The sequence below is a fragment of the Camelus ferus genome, chromosome 2, assembly GCF_009834535.1.
Source record: "Camelus ferus isolate YT-003-E chromosome 2, BCGSAC_Cfer_1.0, whole genome shotgun sequence".
Classification (NCBI taxonomy): Eukaryota; Metazoa; Chordata; class Mammalia; order Artiodactyla; family Camelidae; genus Camelus; species Camelus ferus.
This window is the reverse complement of record NC_045697.1, coordinates 108,669,308-108,687,884: the sequence shown is the minus strand read 5'-3', so window position 1 is coordinate 108,687,884 and position 18,577 is coordinate 108,669,308. Positions and strand designations below refer to the sequence as shown.

Sequence of the window (18,577 nt, the reverse complement as noted above, 5' to 3'; positions counted from 1 at the left end):
TCGGCAGCAGCCGCGGCGAGTCCCGCGGCCCGAGGCGCACCCACCCGCTCGCCGAGCCCAACTTCCTCTTCCCTCCGAGCGTCATCAGTGCGCGCCAGAGGCGCCCAGGGCGGGGTGGTTGGAAAGAGGAAAAAAGGCCAGCGGAGGAAGCCTCCGAGCGGAAAGAAAAGGGAGGGGGGAAGAGAGCGGTTGCTAGGTGACTTACGTCATCGGTCCGCGCCGCTTTCCTCCCGCCCCTCTCTCTGGAGTGAGGCGAGAGCCCCGCACTGAGCGAGCGAGTCAGCGAGCTGAGCTCCGGGCGCTGCTATCGCCGCCGCCGAGAGCGTGAGAGCGAGGGAGCATCCGAGAGACCCAGCCCCCGTGCACTGGACGCCGCCGAGACCTCCGCCCTAACCCAGGCCACCGGGAGCCGCGGCCACCCCTTTTCTCCCCCCCTCACCTTCCCGGCCGGCAGCGGCAGCTGCACACGCCGGAGCCCGAGCCCGAGCCGGAGCCGGCGGCCGGGGGGCCGGGAGGCGGCTACCTCGGGCGGGGCTCGTCAGCGGCTCCGCGGTGAGAGGGCGCTGAGATGCGGCTGGAGCTTCTGTCTCATCCTGGGGCGTGGGGCAAGGGACCCCCAAGGTGGAGGGAGGGGGTCCCAGCCTCAGCGACACCTGTGGGAGCCGGAAGCGGGGTGGCGCCGAGCGGAGCTGGCTGGATCCCCCACCTCGCCGCCGCCTCGGCCACCCGCCCGGGGCCGTAGCATCTCGCCCCGGAGTGTATGAGCCGAGACCCCAGGCTCGGCCACCACCCCCAGTCGGGGGGGCGGGGACCCCGATGTGAAGCGGCGGCCGGGGCGGCGGGGACAGCAGGACCGGCGCCGCCATCCTTTCCTTCCCTCCCCCTCCCCTCTACCCCCTCGGGGGGGTCTTCTCCCTTGGGCGGTCGCCGGCCCCCCGGCTCCTCGGCAGGACTCCGGGAGGAGTTCTTAGGGCCCCACCCCCCACCCCAGCCCCGAGGGCGGCGGGGCCGGGGGGGACCCGGAGGGCCGGCCGCAGCCTCCGCCCAGAGGAAACTTTATAAAAATCAAAATCCGGAGCCTCCCAAACGTGACTGTCCGGGGACAAGTGGCCCGGGACGGGCCGAACACTCAGCCTGAAGAGACCCAGGAAGAGGAAAAGAGGAGGTAAGCGGGACCGCCGCCTCCTGTGCTCCGGCGGCGCGGAAGAGACCCGGGTGGCCGCCCGGCTTAGCGATACCAGCCCCGCTTCTTCCTCAGTAACGCTCCGGAGTCTGCCGCAGCTGCCGCCTCCATCCCGAGGAGGAAGGGAACCAGCCCACTTACAGCGCTCTGGCTCTTCTGTAAAGTGTGAGTGGCCCCGGGAAAGGGAATTGAGGGGTAGAGAGGGGGAGGATGCCGGTGCGTTCTCCACAGTTTTGCCGATGTTTCTCCGGAGTGCTGGGAGCGTATAGATGAGCGGGGTACCTGAGTCCTCACTGCGGGCAGAAGGTATCAGGCAGTCCCGTGTTTTGTAACATTTTAGCTCTCTGTGTGTGATACGCAAGCCTGCAGGTTTCTTTTTGTGGAGTTCTGTCTTTCTGCAGAGTGGACACTTGCATGTTTCTGGCCATTAATTGGTAAAAGGAAACTGAGGAAGCCAGAGCATATGTGCGCACAGAGGACATCTCTGTGTATGTAGCTTTTCCTGGTACATCGGGTGGGAAACAGCGCTGTAGGTTTTGTTTCTGGGCAACTCTTATTTGGGTTCCCAAATGGAAGCCTCTGAAATTAAAATTCCTTTGTTTTCCTGCAGTCTTCCTTGAGAGTTTTCATTTTAGTACAGGAGTTTTTTACCTTCTCATTTCCTGGGTGCAGTTCCTGCGTATCAGCAGGACGTGGTAACAAAGATCAGTTACTCAGGAAACTTGGAGTTCTTAGGAATCATAACTGATTTGGGGGAGAGCATTTAGTACTTTAACCAGTTTATTAAAAAGGTATTTCATTTTTCCTTACCCAAATGCTTTTTTTTTTTTTTTAATAGCATATGTCCTAATCGACAGCATTTTTTAATTGGTGGAATGACTTGTGACTTATTTGGATTGTCTTCTCTATCAAATGAGGATGACTTTTTATCCCCCTTTGTTACTTTAAAGGAGAAGTCTATAGAATCTTTGATTTGTATTTTAAGTATCCTCTCAGAGTGCCAAATTAAGGTGCAGGAAGATAATGAATATTTTGTATATTTACACAGACTTTAAGGGTTAGGCATAGGTGGAATTTTACATAACAACACAGACAGCACTATACTGAGAATTGCGGTCCCTGGAGACAACTGTGTGGGCTTACATTCTGAACCCAATGCTGAGAGAGGCTCTGTGGAGTGAATGTAAGCCTGGGTCATCTGTGTTAAATTTTCCATTCAGGACCTTGATCAAACTTATTTAAAACTTTCTCAAACACTTTTTAGCCTGTACTTTTTTCTTCTGAAGTGACAAATTCTACAAGTTTATTAGCCCTCATTTTTATTAGCAATTCATTTATTTATCCCAAACCTGTCTATTTAAAGTTCCAGGACAGATCCTGAGCGTGTGTTTTGAGAAATGCTAGAACGAGCTGGAGTTCATCTTTTCCTGGTTTTATAGATTTTCACTGTTCCTCTTTACCATCATCTTTCCTGACTCTTTTTGTCTGTTTGAGAATAATTTCTTCCATCCCTTTGATCACTTTGCCCTCCTCTGGAACTTCTGCAGCTGTTTTATCCTTATTTATATGCCTTGTTCTTGTTATGCCTTTGTTATGAACCTTAAATTCTGTCTATTTTACGTAGGTACTGACATTAAACTTTTGAGTAGTGGATGTAATGTTGGATGTGGAATCAAAGACAAATGCTGCTGGATGGATCTGATATTTTGTAATCTTGAGGAAGTCACGTATCCCATGCTTCACAAAGATAGAAAGACAAATCTAGTCTTGCATAGGCTGTTTTTTGGGGGAGGAAGGGTGGACAGACTACCAGCGAGTTTAAGTGTAAATTATATTCCATCGGAGTTGCTTACTAACTTTAAGACTTTTATTGCTTTGGCTATAGATTGGTCAAAAATCATGACAATGTTTTATTGTATATTTGGGTAGCAAAGAAATAACAAAGTATTTGGGGGTCCCTACCTTTGAGGTACTTTTCCTTATGAGTGGCAGAGGCAATGATACCCAAACTGCACAAAACTGTGGGAAAAGGGGAATGGACCTGTTTTCTATGACCACTATATTGGAGATATTGTTTGGTACCTTATAGATGTGAATGTGTTTGTACATTTTTCATTGGGGAAATGTTGATATTCGACTATATAGAACATATTGGAGTGTTTGAGCCAGCGGAAGGTGTCTTTTAGGAAGAAAATAGCAGGTAGAGATAAAGTGTTAAGACTTTTGGAACTGGAGGATGTGGGGAACAGAGGTAATTAGGAAGTTAGTTGGTGGGAATTCAAAAGGAAGTTGAGTAGCTTAGGGTCTGTTTGTGCTTGTGTGGGTATGTGTTTACAGCTCAAAGAATCAGTTGAGAACAATATTCCTGAGATGGTAGTTTTAAACCATAGAGGAGAAATTGTATTTTAAACCAAGGCATTATACCTGGATTAGGATTTTGTTTTTCTAGGGAACCAACATTTTTATACCATGGTCACTGAAGAGCGATACAGATGGAGGAGTGAAAAAGGTGCTCCCAATATATTAGCATGGTGCTAGTGGTTTCTGATACAAAGTAATTCAGAAATGGGGCAGTGGACTTTGTTTTGGACATTAAATTTTAGGATTAACGTTGGATACCAGTGTAATCTCAAGATGGTAAAATAATGAATAATACCCTGAAAGTGTAGAGTTGGGAGTCATTATCAAAGTATTAAGGTTTCTTTTTTTTTTAAATTTTATTTTATTGAGTTATAGTCAGTTTACAATGTTGTGTCAATTTCCAGTGTAGGGCGCAATTTTTCAGCCATACATGAACATAAATATATTCATTGTTGCATTCTTTTTCACCGTGAGCTACAAAGTATTAAGGTTTCTCAAGAGTGCTGATGGAGAGCAAAGAGCTGACAAATGGGTATTTTTACTTGGGAGAGGAGAATCTGTTGAAGTTAGCAAAGGTATAGTAAGAACAGAGATGGATGAGACTCTCCCTAAAATAGATGTTTTTAAAGTGAGTAAAACTTGAAGTGGAAAAGGGAGGAACAGCCAGTCTCAGGACACATGATTATTTTTGAAACTACTGGCAAGCTTTTTGTAGGGTATGTCTCTTGAGGTTAAGTTCAGAAGAATATGTAGGATTTCACTGTTAAGGAACTTATACATAAAGGACAGATCTGTTTTACCAAATTCATGTTTTTAAAATGTGCCTTTCATTATCATACTGAGTTTAGTCCCCAACATGATGAAGTGGGGCTAAAATAGCTGGCAAAGAAGGCTGCTTCTCCTGCTGGTAGGTGGTGTGTGTCTTTGTGTCCCACACAGTGGACGGGACAGCCCTTTGCTGGCACAGCATTGCTGAAAATGCCTTTAAAAAATCTTTTTATTAAAAAACTAACAAATAAAACCAACTTGACACTTAAAAAACCCTGACATTTTTGAAGCATAAGATGCTGGAAGACTGATTTTATAAAAATTTAAAACAATTTTTAAATTTCTGTGGTGAAGCCTAGAATTTAGTGTTGATTCAAACAAGAATTAAGGATTGTGAGGTAAGGAATCTATATATCCACACTGTTTTGTGTTCGAATTCATTATCTCCCTAGTAGCTTCTTTGACCTCTTCTTAGGAGTGATAATTCAAATGGCAGGACCTTCTGGGGGAAGAGCTATTTAGACAGGGAGCTAGATCTAAGGTGGTTCTGGAACAGATGCCATATGGGTGCCTTCTCTCCTCACCCTCTATTTTCCACAACATTTTTCATGCAGGTGAAGTCATGTTCCAGTGAACCTTGAAGGGCAGCCTTTTTGGATTAATGTAATTTACTAGTAAAGACAGTGGGAATGGTGGGACTCTGGTAGTTGGAAATGGTAACGTCATGTGCTTTGCCTAGGCAACTTTGGGATTGATATGAGATGATTAAAAAGACTTAAGAGTGTGCATTTGTGTTTGTGTGTTTGACACCAGATGACCCCATAGCCCACACCTAGGCTAGCAGCGGCCCAATTCACTTACGTTAGAGATGGTACTTGGAGAAGTCTTGTGCTGCCTCTGACATCTCGTTGTGTAGAGGAGGGGTTGGCAAACTTCTTTTTGGTGAAGGACCAGTTAGTAAATATTTTAGATTTTGTGGACCACATGGTCCTGTCACAATGATTCATTTCTGCTCTTGTAGTGCAAATGCAGCCACAGACAATCTGTAGGTGAATGAAGGTGACTGTGTTCTAATAAAACCTTATGCATAAAAACTGGAGGTAGTATGGGTTTGGCTCATAGTTTATGGACCCCTGATGTAGACAACTGCCAAGTCCACCTGCATGCAGTCTGAGCTTCATTACTACAAAGCTGAGACTGCCTATTTTAGGTGGTCTCTGTTTTCTAAACGAGATGTGTTCCTTGGGATGTGTTCCTGAGATGTCTTAAAATGATTTTGCGTAAAGCATAGAGTCTACTGTTCAAGTTACTTTTGCCTCCATAGTAATGAAAACCATGGACTGAGGAACAGGGGCAATGCCATCTATGAAGGGATGCAGCCAAAAAGTAGGGACACTTGCATTTCTTGTTCAAAGATACCATACCATGTAAGATACTGTATAGTGGTATAATGGCTGTGCATCATGGCCAGAAGTGTCTTTGGAGTATCTGAAGAAACTTCTGGGTATAATTTTGAAAGATTCTGAAAATAAGTTGTAAAGCATTTGCTTTAGATGTGAAATTAGAAGTATTTATGGTTTGTTTCAATCAGGTAAAAATATTTGTCAAACTGTAAGAACACTAAGGTTTTATACTTCGGTTTCTTCAAGTCTTGATCTTTTGTAGTGACTAACTCAGTGTGTGGAATTATTGCTCCACCATTTTGGTTTTGTTAATTTCAAGTATTATTTCTGAACAGATCACTTAAGTTATTTAAATGTGTACATTAAAAAGCTTTGCTGTGTTCTTAGAGGTAAATGTAACATGGGTTAATGTATTTCTTAAGTGAATCTGCCTCAAATGTGTGGTTTAGAAAGGATAATTCAGTTTTATCAATTTTACATCATAGCTAGCACCACAACACTTGTTTCATATGTCAACGAATAGCTACGTTGGATGATGGTATATTTTTGCCTGGTTTCATAAATCTTATTTATCTTTGGGTTCCCCAGTTTCTGTCAGGGGAAAGGATTACTCTTCCAATAGTGACACTTTTTAGTTATTGTCAAGCCTGCTTTTACTTTACATAGTATTTCTACACATATAATAGATACTTCAATTCCTCTTCCTTTAAGAAAGGTGCCTGACAGTTTTATATAAACTGACATTTTTAGTATACCTTTTAGAAAGAAGGTCACTGTAAAGTTACTTTCCTATTCATTAGGAGATGATTCTTTCCTTGCTCTTTTTGAAAATCTTTTTTTTTTTGCCTTTTTAGGTAATTTGTCATTCTCAGGCTTAAGGATGGGTGGCAATTTAAAAGACACAAGGTGTTCCTCTCATATCTGCAAATATCCCAAATAGAAATGTTCCATATTGTTGACACTTTCAGTGGACCAGGGAAAAGAGTGGTGCATTACTTTTTTTTCTTTTTAGTGTAGTTGAATTTTCATTACAAACAGATGAGTAAAGTTGTTTTCAAATAATGAACTCTTGCTGCTAAACCTTTCTCCTTTGAGACTTTTTCCCACTAAGTAGAAACCCAGCCTGTCTTATGCCTTCATGTAGTTGTAGGTTTTCCCTGCTTTCTCCTGACCCCTCCTGGGCACTTTCTCATGCTCCCTTTCACATGTGTTTAGAGTGTATTTCCTAAATCAACATGACATTTCCTGAACACTATGGGATATATATTTTCTAATAATTATACTTTTACCCACAAATATATTTAAAATTTCCTCCTACTCTACCTTCAGAATTGATGAATTATTTGAGGGAACATCTGTCCTTGATCTGGATCCTGAGAGACAAACCAATGTATGACAGTTTTTCTAAAATATTCCCTTAAAAAGTTTTGAGTAACAATTGATTTCTCTAAAATTGTAAGTTGATACAAGTAAATACAAGATCCTATGTTTGTGTTGTGCTATCCTGCAATGCAGGCTTTTGAAAAATAATACAAATGCACAAGAGTCCTTACTGCTTGAGTATCTTATATTTTGCTTTTCCCCCATCACCTAAGGGACAGCTGGCAGATCAGTCAGATACTATGAAGTTTCTGTTGCTTTGTGGTGTTGCCTCTGCCCTTTTTTTCTTTTTTTTTTTTTGTTCCCAGCTGAAGTTTGGCTACTGGAGACCTGGGTGACTTCAGGCAGGAGGCAGCATGTGCTGAGCTTGTGTCTGTGGGAGCCTGAGTCATGCTGGATGCTCCTTTCTGCATGACTGCTGTGAAATTTAGGAAATATTAAAAGATATGGTGTAAAATATTTTCCTGTCACTTAGCCTTTCCTCTGAGCAGATCACCCTAGGATAAGACACCGAACCCATCAGTATGTTGGGCCAAATGTGAAGTATCAAGACACATTGCTGGTTTGTTTTTGGAAGAATGTATCTATCTTATGAGACTTTTAAAATGTCATGCTTTTTAGGTCAGTTAAGGGTCTAATAATAGACCTTTGCATGACATCCTCTATGTCTGAGAAGGACTTGCCTCACTAGTAGTAGTGGGTAATTTGCAACAATCTCGTGGTTGGAAGCACTATGCATACCTGGAGCCAGCACCGTGTTGCTAGTTCACTTCTCATTTCCCTTATAAAATACATTCAATTCTATGGAGGCAAAAGATCCATTAGTTAGGCAGAGTACCTTTTTAGCTGTGTGGCCTGGGACAAGCTACTTTTCCTTTTACTATCAGCCTCATCAGCTGTCTGTGGAAAACTATGTCCTTAACAGGGCTGTTGTTAGGATTAAATGAGATAATATAAAGTCTATGCAAAGCTTGTCCAGTGCCTGGCATATGGTAATGTGACCCATCACTGTTAACTTGAGTTAAATATCTTCTAAAGTGTGACATAGACAGAAGGCTAAAGTCAGGCTTTATGTTGCCCAACACTTAAACTCAGCCCTGGAGTTTGACAAATAAAACTGAAGTAATTCTGCAGTGTTTTCAAAAGCATCTGTACTAGTGTGTGATTCATTAACATATTATTTAAAAATCTTAAAAAGTAGAGAAATGACAGAACTGCCATTATTTACAGCTCTGTTCGTTTAAACAGAGCTGAAATTTGAATTCATCTCCAAAGACCTCAGTATGCTTAGATCTGAAAGGACTCTTTTTGACTAATTCATTGATTAGCTCTGAAAGTGACTTTGGTTTAAATTGTCCATTTGGAAATATCAGGATGTAATTGGGTTATCAAGTTTTTTAACATCCTTTGGTTTAATGCTTGGAAATGAAAAGCTTTAAAAAAATCATGAAGAAGTTTAATAAGTTTAATTTATGTCATTACATCTCAAACTAAGATTGATGGAATTTTATTCAGGTGATTTTGTTGTAACTGAATTTTGATTTTCTCCTTTTCCTAAAATGATGTGAAGGTGTGGTGGACATTCCCTTTTCATGCTTAATATTTATTAAATACAGGATCCGTTTTCAGAAATAACCTTTCCTTCAGGTTTGGCATAATCAGTGTTCAGCTGACCAATTCAAGAAATAAATGCTTCTTGATTTTTTTTTGTATTTGGGAAGTATTTCTATTTTGAGAGCAATATGACTTTGCTTTCATAGTCTGTTTATTTAATAGAATTCTATATTTAAGATAAGTGTATGAAAAAAATCCAAAGGCAGAAAGAAAAGATTGAGATATGTTTCTTAGTACTGTTTATCTTGCCAACTCTTGTCCTCATTCTCTAATTTCTTTTAAGACACGTTTGCTTTAGATTTTGGTGTAAATGCAGAAATTAAATTAGCTTATGTATTAGTGCATCTCTAAGTAGTTAATTTAATGAATATTCTAGTTTTTTAAGCAAATTCAATATTTTAAATATTTTTGTTTGTTGGTAACGATTGCAATCATGCTTCTGGAGTTACACTTCTTTCCATTTTAGAGATTTTCAGAACTTTGCAGTCATGGATGTGTTACTAGCCTGATGGGAGAAGAGCATAGGTTCTCTAGTCAGTTTAAATTTCTTCCAGCTTTTTTTATTATGTATGTAATACCGGAAGGCTATATAGATAAATATGTGGGACATCGTTTTCTTTTGCATGATTGGTGGTCTCTTTAGTGACTACTGTGTGAATTTGATAATGTCACCTTTGGGATGCTGCTGTAATGAATGGGGAACTTTTTTGTACCTATTACAGAGGTAGACTTTTTTTGTTAGAGAAATATTAAAATTCTAACTTACTAGATGAGAAATTTAGAGCAGGAAACAAAATGTCAGAATTTTTGAAAGAGCATTTAGTAGGAGAGGAGAGAAGGGTTGTACAGAGGTGGGGAGAGACACGCAGGGCATAGGAGGGAGGGAAGAGGCAGACACGGGGAGAAGGGCTTGGGAAGGTCTGAGGTCAGCCTTAGTCTGAGGTCACAGCCTGTCATTTCTTTGGGCTGTGGCCCTGGGGCATTACCACTTGTTATCTACCGCTCTTTGAAATGTTGATTAGATGCTTGACTCTAGTTCCTGCTTTTCAGCATCTGGATTGTTTAAACCACTGAAGTTGTACTCGCTATGGGATAGTCAGTGTATCCCGGGCTGGGAAGATTTCCACAGTACCTGCTAGGAGAGGGGCAGATCAATGGTTTTTGACTACATTGGAGTTTCTTTTTGGTTTTGTTTTGCTGTTTTCTTTCCTCATTGGCCACTTTTCCCTAGCTTTGCCTAAGAAGGATACTTGTAGTTCTGTGTATGTGATGTAGTAGTTGAGAGGCAAGCCTTGGAGTTGACAGACCCAGCTTCCTCCAGCTGCGCTGCTTTGTGACCTTGGGCAGGTTATTTATTCTTTGTGTGAACCTGTAAACCTGGGATCATAATAATACTACCTACTTCTGTCACAGGGCAGCTAAGAGGATTGAGATAATGGATCACAGTGTCTTCTCAGAGTTAGTGCCCAGTAAATGTTAGTTGTTGCAATAATAATAAATAGTACAATACTATTGTTATTTCTGTGTGGTTGCTGGTTTTTTTGTTTTTTGAATGCTGAATACATTTGTAGCCTTAGTTTCTGAATAGGTGAACTGTTTTGAAAACTGCCTTTATTCAGCAGCAGACATTTACTGAGCACCTACTGTGACAGGCATTGATCTAAGTGAACAGGACATAAAGCCCCCTGCCCTCTGGAAACTTACATTCATTCTGGCTGGGGGAGACAAAATACATAAAGCAAAGTAGATGACCCATCACCCATCTTATGAATTTTGGTGTTTGACTCCATATGTCTAAGCCTCCATTAACCAGCCTAGTAAGCTTTCACCTTTAGATCTTTTTTGTTCATTCCTGTAGTTATGCTTGAGAGTGTTTGTGGCAGGAGCGCCCTAAAAGCACAGAGCTAGTCTCATCTCCAGCTACTGCTCCATCTGAATTTTAAGGCACGTATCACTCCTCATCATTTCCCTGAGTTGCTGCTTGCATTGGCTATCACAAAGCTTACATTTCAGTCCCCACGCTTCTGTTTCTTGTTGTTTTCAGATGTGTTTCTCCTCCCCAGCTTATCACTTTTGCTCATTTGTTTCCTTTCCTAAGAGGCAATAGTAGCAACTTCTTTTAAGAAGTATTCCGTCTCTAATCTAACTGTATTCTTTCTTTCTGCTGTGTTGTATTTCTCACCCTCTGTGTGTTGTTAACTGAGATATTTAACTTACTTATTCTCTGTCTTTAAAAAATATATATTTTTCTTGTCTCTTCAATTAAATTGTAAGCCTTCTTAGGTCAGGGATTACCTTCTATTCTGAGCCTTAGCTTCCTCACTTGAAAAAAAAGGTAATACCTACCTCACAGGGATGTTGTGAGACTTCAGAGAGGTAATGTGTGGAAAAGGTCTTGAGCCAAATCCTTAATAAATGTAGTTTTTTTTTCTTTGAATCACTCTAGTTCCTAAAGTTGGTACTGGGCATACATACAGTCAGTGCTTAAAAAATACTTGTTAGTTTATCCTGAATTGAGGTTGGGAGTCTTTTAATTTAAATTCCTCTTGTGTGGATAATTTTATTTTTTTATTTTCAGATAAGATTCAAAATATTACTTTTCAAGTGTCACATGAAAAAGGCTGAGGCATTAATAAGAGACAACAGAACGGTGACTAGAGCAGGGACTGAAGCCCCGTTGTGTGGGTTCGGTACGGGCTGCCACACTTGTTGGTTATGTGACTCTTGGCAAGTTGTTTAATTTTCTTGGCCTTAGTTTCTTTATTTGTTAAGCTGGGGAAATAACAACTATTTCATGGATACTGTATTGTTAGATTAAATGAGATAATAAATGAGAAGCACAGAACATTGCCTGGCACACAGCAGTGGCTCCAGGGAACATTTGGAAACATCCGGAGATGTTTTTGATGGTCACAGCCAGGGGAGAGGTGTGTGTGAGGGTGCTGCTGGTGTCTAGTTGGTAGGGGCCAGGTGTAAACCTTGTACAGGACAGCACCCCACTATGAAGTGTCATCTGGTTGAGAAACCTTGCTCCATCATTAAATTCTCTGTTTCTCATTTGATTACTTCCTTTGTAGTATAAGGTACTTTACCAGTTAGATTGTGTGTAAATACTGATTATTGATAAAGATAAAGCATAGACATGGATAAGCCTCTAACCCACATTTTAAAACATAGACATAAAGGAAAATTAACAGATTTCATGATTTTTTTTAGATGATAAGGCAATTACTCAAAAAGTAAAAGTATTTATACTTATTATTCAGAAGCTAGGAAGGATTTCTAGATAGATTTTACTGATCTTTAATTTTTAATTTTTTCAAATTTTTTTATTTTTTATTTTTTATTTACCCCACCCACCTGACTTAATTTTTTTAAATGGCAAACTATTCACGTGAAAGTATAGCAAGAGTTAGGGGGCTTACAGAATGTGAGTACCATGATATGTAAATATTTGTAAAGTCAAGTACACACTAATGGAAAAAGCAAGTATCAATGTTAATAGAATGATCATTGGGAGAAACCTTGCATCATGTCTGATTTCCCTTTCTTCCTTCAAGTTTTATTACTCACTGAGGAATTAATTTTTTTCCTACTGTTTAAAATTGAACCCTGTCCATTTAAGGAGCTTCTAATTTGATACCCTTGCTATTTTCCTTTATTTTCCTACCTGAATTGATACTTTGCTTAAGGGAGAGCCTTTTCTAGTCCAGATTTAACCTAGCATTCAAACCTCCTTGCACTATCCCTTAATTTTGGGGAAAGGTGTAAGTGCCAAGGCTCTAAGGCTGGAATTGGAATGAACCAGCTTTTCTCTTATGTATAGTGTTAGTTTCCAATTCTTTGGGAGAATTGAAAAAGTAGTCAATTGCATCATTTTCTGTGTTGTAATTCAAATGACTGCTTCCATCTAAAAACTGACTGTATCTCCATTTGTATGTAACATGTATATATTTAATGCAGTTTGTGTGTGTGTGTGTGTGTGTGTGTGTGTGTGTGTGTGCATGTGTATACTTTCATGTATGTGTCTGCACCTGGCTATTTCCTCTGTCTGGAGTACTGTTTTCCTTTCATCTGTGAAACATTTATCCCTTAAGACTCTATTTAAATACCATCTTCTTTAGAAAGCCTTTCCTGGTTAATGTGAGTTGTTTTTTCTTCTGGCTACCCACGGTATCTATGTGGCTTTCATAGCACTTAACATAGGTATTTGTATTTTTCTCTTCTACTAGCCTGTCAGTTCTTTGAGGACAATGGTTCTATCTTATTTATCTTTTTAGTGAATCTCTCCTCCCCTAAATGCCTAACATTTGCTGCCACATAGTGGCATATAGTAAGTCAACCAATGAATGAGAGAGAAAGAAAAGAAAAAAGGGAACGATTTTCTAATAGGCTCTGCAAGAGGAGAATATTATTATCTTGTCACTTTGTATCCAAGTGCTTAGTGTAGTGTCAGTCCAAAGGTGTTCAAAAAATATTTATTAAATGAATTAGAAGACAGTCACAAAAGTTGATAGAGATTTCATGTGAACTTTTCCCTTCATTTCTAGAAAGTATAAAACAGCCTATTCTTTTGGTACATGTGATGCATTAAGGTGACCTTCTTCTTGACTCAGCAATGAGACTTTTGATCCAACAGGTACTTCCTGAAAGATGCTTTTGGTTGATTTCTTTTCCACCTAAGTCCCCATTCTCATGTTGAGCTTGTTGGAAAGATGAATGTGTGGTATCAGTCTACGTCATGGATGAACTATCATTAAGTACAGGTGTTAAATATGGCCTCTGATCTCCTCTGCATTTGGGCCCAAGCAGAGTGAGTATATATTTACTCTCAAATATGGATAATGACTGAGGCTGTTGAAGCAGGAGAGGAGGGTGGCAAAGTTGCCTATTAGGTCTCTTTTTCTTTTGTTGATGATTGATTTTATACCTCAGAGCTGCCCCTAGTTATTTATAAAGAATTAACTAGGAGAGGGCTGAGAATCTACAGGATAAAAGTGTAGATTTGATCATTTGATAAATTAATAATTTGATCATTATTTGTTTTGATTATCATTGTTACCACTTATTGAATGTTTGCAATATATCAGACCCTCTGCTAAGGATATTTACATACGTTATTCATTTCTCACAGCAGTCCCTATGAAATAGATACTAACAAGCCTGTTTTATGGGAGAAGAACTGATTCAGAGAATTTTCTAAGAATGTATAGCTAGGAATTTGAATTCACAGAACTAGGATTCAAATCCAGATCCATCTGACTGTGGTTATGCTTTTAGTCACCGTGCTGCTGCCTCTTAAGTTTCAGTGGAGGAGTTTTTGGGTTTTTTTGAAATTTGTGTTTTTATTTATTTATTTTTGGGAGAGGGTAATTAAGTTTGTTTGTTTGTTTGTTTGTTTGTTTGTTTGTTACTTAATGGAGGTACTGGGGATTGAATCCAAGACCTTGTGCATGTTAAGCACACACTATCACTGTGCTATACCCTCCCCCTTCCGTGGAGGAGTTTTGTATTGAAAATTCTGGTGCTGAAATAGTAGGGGAAAATAATAGGATTTCATTCTATACAGATGTTAGAAGGAAGAAGATTAACAGGTTCATGGAGAAAGCAGTTCCCAGGTTTATTTTCTTATACAAAATAATTATGAAATTTAAACCTGTAATTTAACCAACTTGCAGTAATTTGCATTTTTTAAATTAAATTCAGTCTTGCCCTTGGTATCACCATCAGGACAGGCATCCCAGATACATCTTTAGCAGTAGAAGAAGCCTGTCTAGGTCAAATCTAAAGGCTTAGGGAGCAAAGTGATGTTTTATAAATAATTATTTTCTATGTGTAAAATGTGTTTTGTCATTAGAGTTAAATCTTTTGAAAGAGATTCTTATTTAGGGGACAAGCCTCAGAAATATATTATTTAGATTTGGAAATGTACGGTTTGTCATGCTGGGAAGGGGTAGCAGAAAATTTGGGAAGCAGCACTTGTTAGTCTCTAAGATATACAGTAAGTCAGTGGGTACAAGCAGAGTGTTTTTCTTATGTGGTTTTTTAAACTATTTTTGTTTGCTGAGATAGTGTTTGTCATTAGAATAAAAAATTCATTTTTCCTTCCTCCCCATACTTTGTATGGGACTATTCCTTACTCAATTAGTTTATTTATAGTTGTTTTACATTTAATAAATATAGTGAGAACATAGTTTTGACGTCTGTGCCCTGTTATTTTTATTTGTTCATTAAGAGATTTAAATAGTTTTGAATTTTATTTTGTTACCTTAAAAAGAGCTAAACCTGGATATTGGTCTTTAAAAATGTCTCATAGAAGATTTTCTCTTTCCTCTTGGTTGTGTTTTAAATACTGTATTTCTAACTGTAGTTATATACATTTGAACTTTGCTCCTTCCAGAATTATAATTCAGTGCTAAAGCTACATGCAAACACTAAGAGCACTGTGCTGAATGATGTTCTAGTAAATTTTAAAAATGCCTAAATGAAATGAATTCTGGTAAATAAGAATTCAGGGTTGGGGTACAGGGAGTCGAATAATTATGTCAAGACTTTAGGAGTCTAAGTCTTAGGCTCCTTACTGTTCTTTCACATTATCTACCACAGGTTGCCTTTCTTTTCTTTTTTTCTCTCTCCAGGCAAACAGGTTTTATTTCTACCTTGTAAGCTTGCATACTTATAATTTTGTAAAAAGTTTAAGGTTATAGAAAATTTATAAATAATTCTGCAAACATACATAGTAGACAATCAAGTAAATGTGCAGTACCTTGAATTACATCAGCTTTAAATCACATAATTCTTTATAATTGGTCATAGATGCACTTATTTGCAGGCATACATGTTGGGTTTCCTTATTTTTGTGTCCTATTTCCAACATTCATACATTTTCATACTTGACCAGGCAGAATTACATTCAAACTAGTGATGAAAAACTCAGCATAAATGTACTGTGCCTGAACCACTATTCCAGTAGTTCCCACAATTTAGCAAGCATCAGGATCATCTGGGGGCTTGTAGGACCATAGATGCTGGTCCCCAAACCTGGTATTTGATTCAGCAGGTCTGGGGAGAGACCCAGGAGTATAAGTCTTACATGTTCACAAGTGATACTGATGATTGGGGGACCAAAATTTGAGAACCAATGTACTGTACTAATGAGGTGATGCAAACCACTTATTTCAGAAGTTCAAGTACTTGCGTATAAAGATTAAGGCTTTGAACTTGTAACCTTAATTAGCAATACCCAATCTTAGACATCAGTTTTTCATGTTGCATTGGTTAACTACTCCTCCCTCTTGACTTGTACCATTTTGGGGTTATAAAGCAACATGAGCTTTAAAGCAACATTTATTTGGATTTGAATATTGCCTCCTAGTATCTGATTTGCATAAAAGTACATTTGTAAAAGGCTTCTATGGCCTAGATAATGTTATTTGATTTTTAAAAAATTTTGAAAAATAGTGTTGCACCTGCTATAAAAAGACTGAATAGCATCCAGGAGCCTTACAGGCACAGAAAAGGAAGAACTGAGTATTAAAGGAAGAAAAAAAGCTTGAAATATTATCCCTCCCATGGAAAAGAAACATAAAGTATATTGGCCAAATGTACTGTGTCTTCTGGGATTGTTCATTTTTAACAAGCAGCTGGGGGATGCTGAATTGGTGGTCCTCAAAACTCTATTTTGCATAGCAAAGCCCTAGAATGTCAGTGTCTAATGTTTCCATATAAGTTTCAATTAGATTTTTAACACAGAAATAGATACAGTACTTGAACCCATAAACATTTCACTAAGGTAAAAAACACAGTAACAAATTTTAACAGTGCCCTGGCAAATTCATACAATAAAAGTAAAAGCCATCCCAGGGGGACAGTCCGTTAGTATCCTCCATAGATGCACAGTTTGCCTTTCTTAGAAGTGAATATTAATATGGCACTATTATGAAAACAATATTGATGTCAGCATTTGAGTGCTTAATATGTGCCTGGCACTCTTCTGTGTGCTTTGTATGTATTAACTCATTCAGTCCTCACTGTAGCCCTCTGAGGTAAGCATTGTTAATGCCCCTGTTTTATAGTTGAAAATTTGGCATAGAGGAGTTAAACATGCTCGAGATCTCACCTTTTCTTAGTAATGGACCTGGGATTGTATCCAGGCAGTCTGGTTCTGTAGCCTGAGATCCTAGTCACTATTCTATACTACAGTTGTTTTCTATATATTTATTTCATATATTATTTGCAGAACAGTGCCTGGCACACAAGGTCTATTGAAGTGCAGGCCATTTGCAATGGCATTTAATTATACACTCTATAAGGTTGGCAGAGCATGTCATTATCCATTTGTGTCTGTATATATGTCTGTATATTTTTCTGCTATTAATTAGGCTCCAGACTTGATTTAAATTTCCACTAGTCCTTCTTTTAATAGCTGAGTTCCCTGAAGTTCTTAGAAACTAGATGATTGCCTCAAATTATATGGCCTTGCTAGATCTCAAAATTAGCTTTTCTTACCACACATTCAACTTTATTTTCATTCCTTTTGAAATGGATAAGGACTAAGATTTTTACTTATTTATTTATTTTTGGAATGATATTGGTTTAGAAAGACAGAGGCAAATATGCTAAATTGTATGCCCAGTTGCTGGAGGAAACAAATTATTATATGTTCTAAAGTTTTTTACCTGTAAAATTTTGAGAGTAGTATTACCTCATCCTGCTGCCTTGTGAAATTGAATCACATCACTCATAATAATGTGAAGTGTGAGAAATTGTACTGATGATGGAGCATATCAGCAGCCTTTAAGAGAAATAATATAAACCATATTTCCTCAAATCTAAGAAGCCTTCTGTGTTAGTTTTCCATTGCTGCTTTAGCAGCTCACCTCACAGTCACTGTCCATCAGGAGTCTGGGCGTGGTTAGCAGGGTCCTGTCCTCTGAGTCTTACCAGACAGAAATCAAAGTGTCAGCCAGTGCTGCGAGCTCATCTGAGGCTCACAGTCCTCTCCCAGGCTCAGTTTGTGGTTCACTGGCTGGGAGTAACAGACACTCCCCTAGAGGCTCCTGGAGGCCACGCTTAGGTTCCCACATGGCCTTCTGTATGCACAGTTCACAGCATGGCTGTTTGCTATTTAAGGACAGTGTTCTCATAAGAACTGATTTTTTTAGGTCAGGCCAACCTACAGTAATCTCAGTAATTTAAAGTCAGCTTATTAGGGATTTTAATTACATTGATAGAATCCTTTCACAGCAGCATTTAGATTACTATTTGGTTGAATAACTTTGAGAAGGTGTGTAAACCAGGGTGTTAAAATCTTGGGAGCCATCTTAGAATTCTGCCCACCACATGATCAATTATAAGACAAATTGTTATTTTATTTGTCAGTAAGGAAGAAAAATGCTGGCTTAAAGTATGATAGAGTGCATTATAAGTACTTGGATATTGCCTCGTCAAAAAAAATTGAAATTGTGGTCATTCATCTAATCACAAATATTTGCTTCATGAATATCAAACTTAGTCCCCACTGCTGCCTTTCTGTGCTTTTTTGCAAGCATCAATTTTTTTTTAATGCTGAATCATAGTGTAATCTTTTAGAGGATATTAAAAATTGGGATGTAAACATGACATGTGTACCAAAAGTACACAGAGTTCAGTAAAAGTTATGGTTATATAAACTGTCAGTGACCAAATTTGCACATGCCCAGGGAATGACAGCTACATTGTGACCACCACAGGGCAAATGGTGATTGCTTTTGTTTGTTTCCTACTTATTTGCAATCAGCTTTATTGAGATATAATATATACAGTAAACTGCACCCATGTAGGGTTTCATTTGATAAGTTTTGACAACTGTATTCATGGAAACACTACC

The 18,577-nt window shown here is 39.2% G+C and overlaps 1 protein-coding gene across 5 annotated transcripts in view; it reads left to right on the top strand.

Annotated features, from left to right (window-relative positions):
- Window positions 1-180: 180 nt before the first annotated feature.
- FBXW7 (F-box and WD repeat domain containing 7) overlaps window positions 181-18,577 on the top strand; it is a 198,894-nt gene continuing 180,497 nt past the window's right edge. For 2 of the 5 annotated variants that reach the window (XM_032464907.1, XM_032464890.1), the window contains exon 1: window positions 181-1,348. The gene's annotated coding sequence lies outside the window, so the exon portion shown is untranslated. The remainder of the gene's footprint in view (window positions 1,349-18,577) is intronic. The other 3 variants (XM_032464917.1, XM_032464915.1, XM_032464872.1) reach the window with 3 other exon arrangements.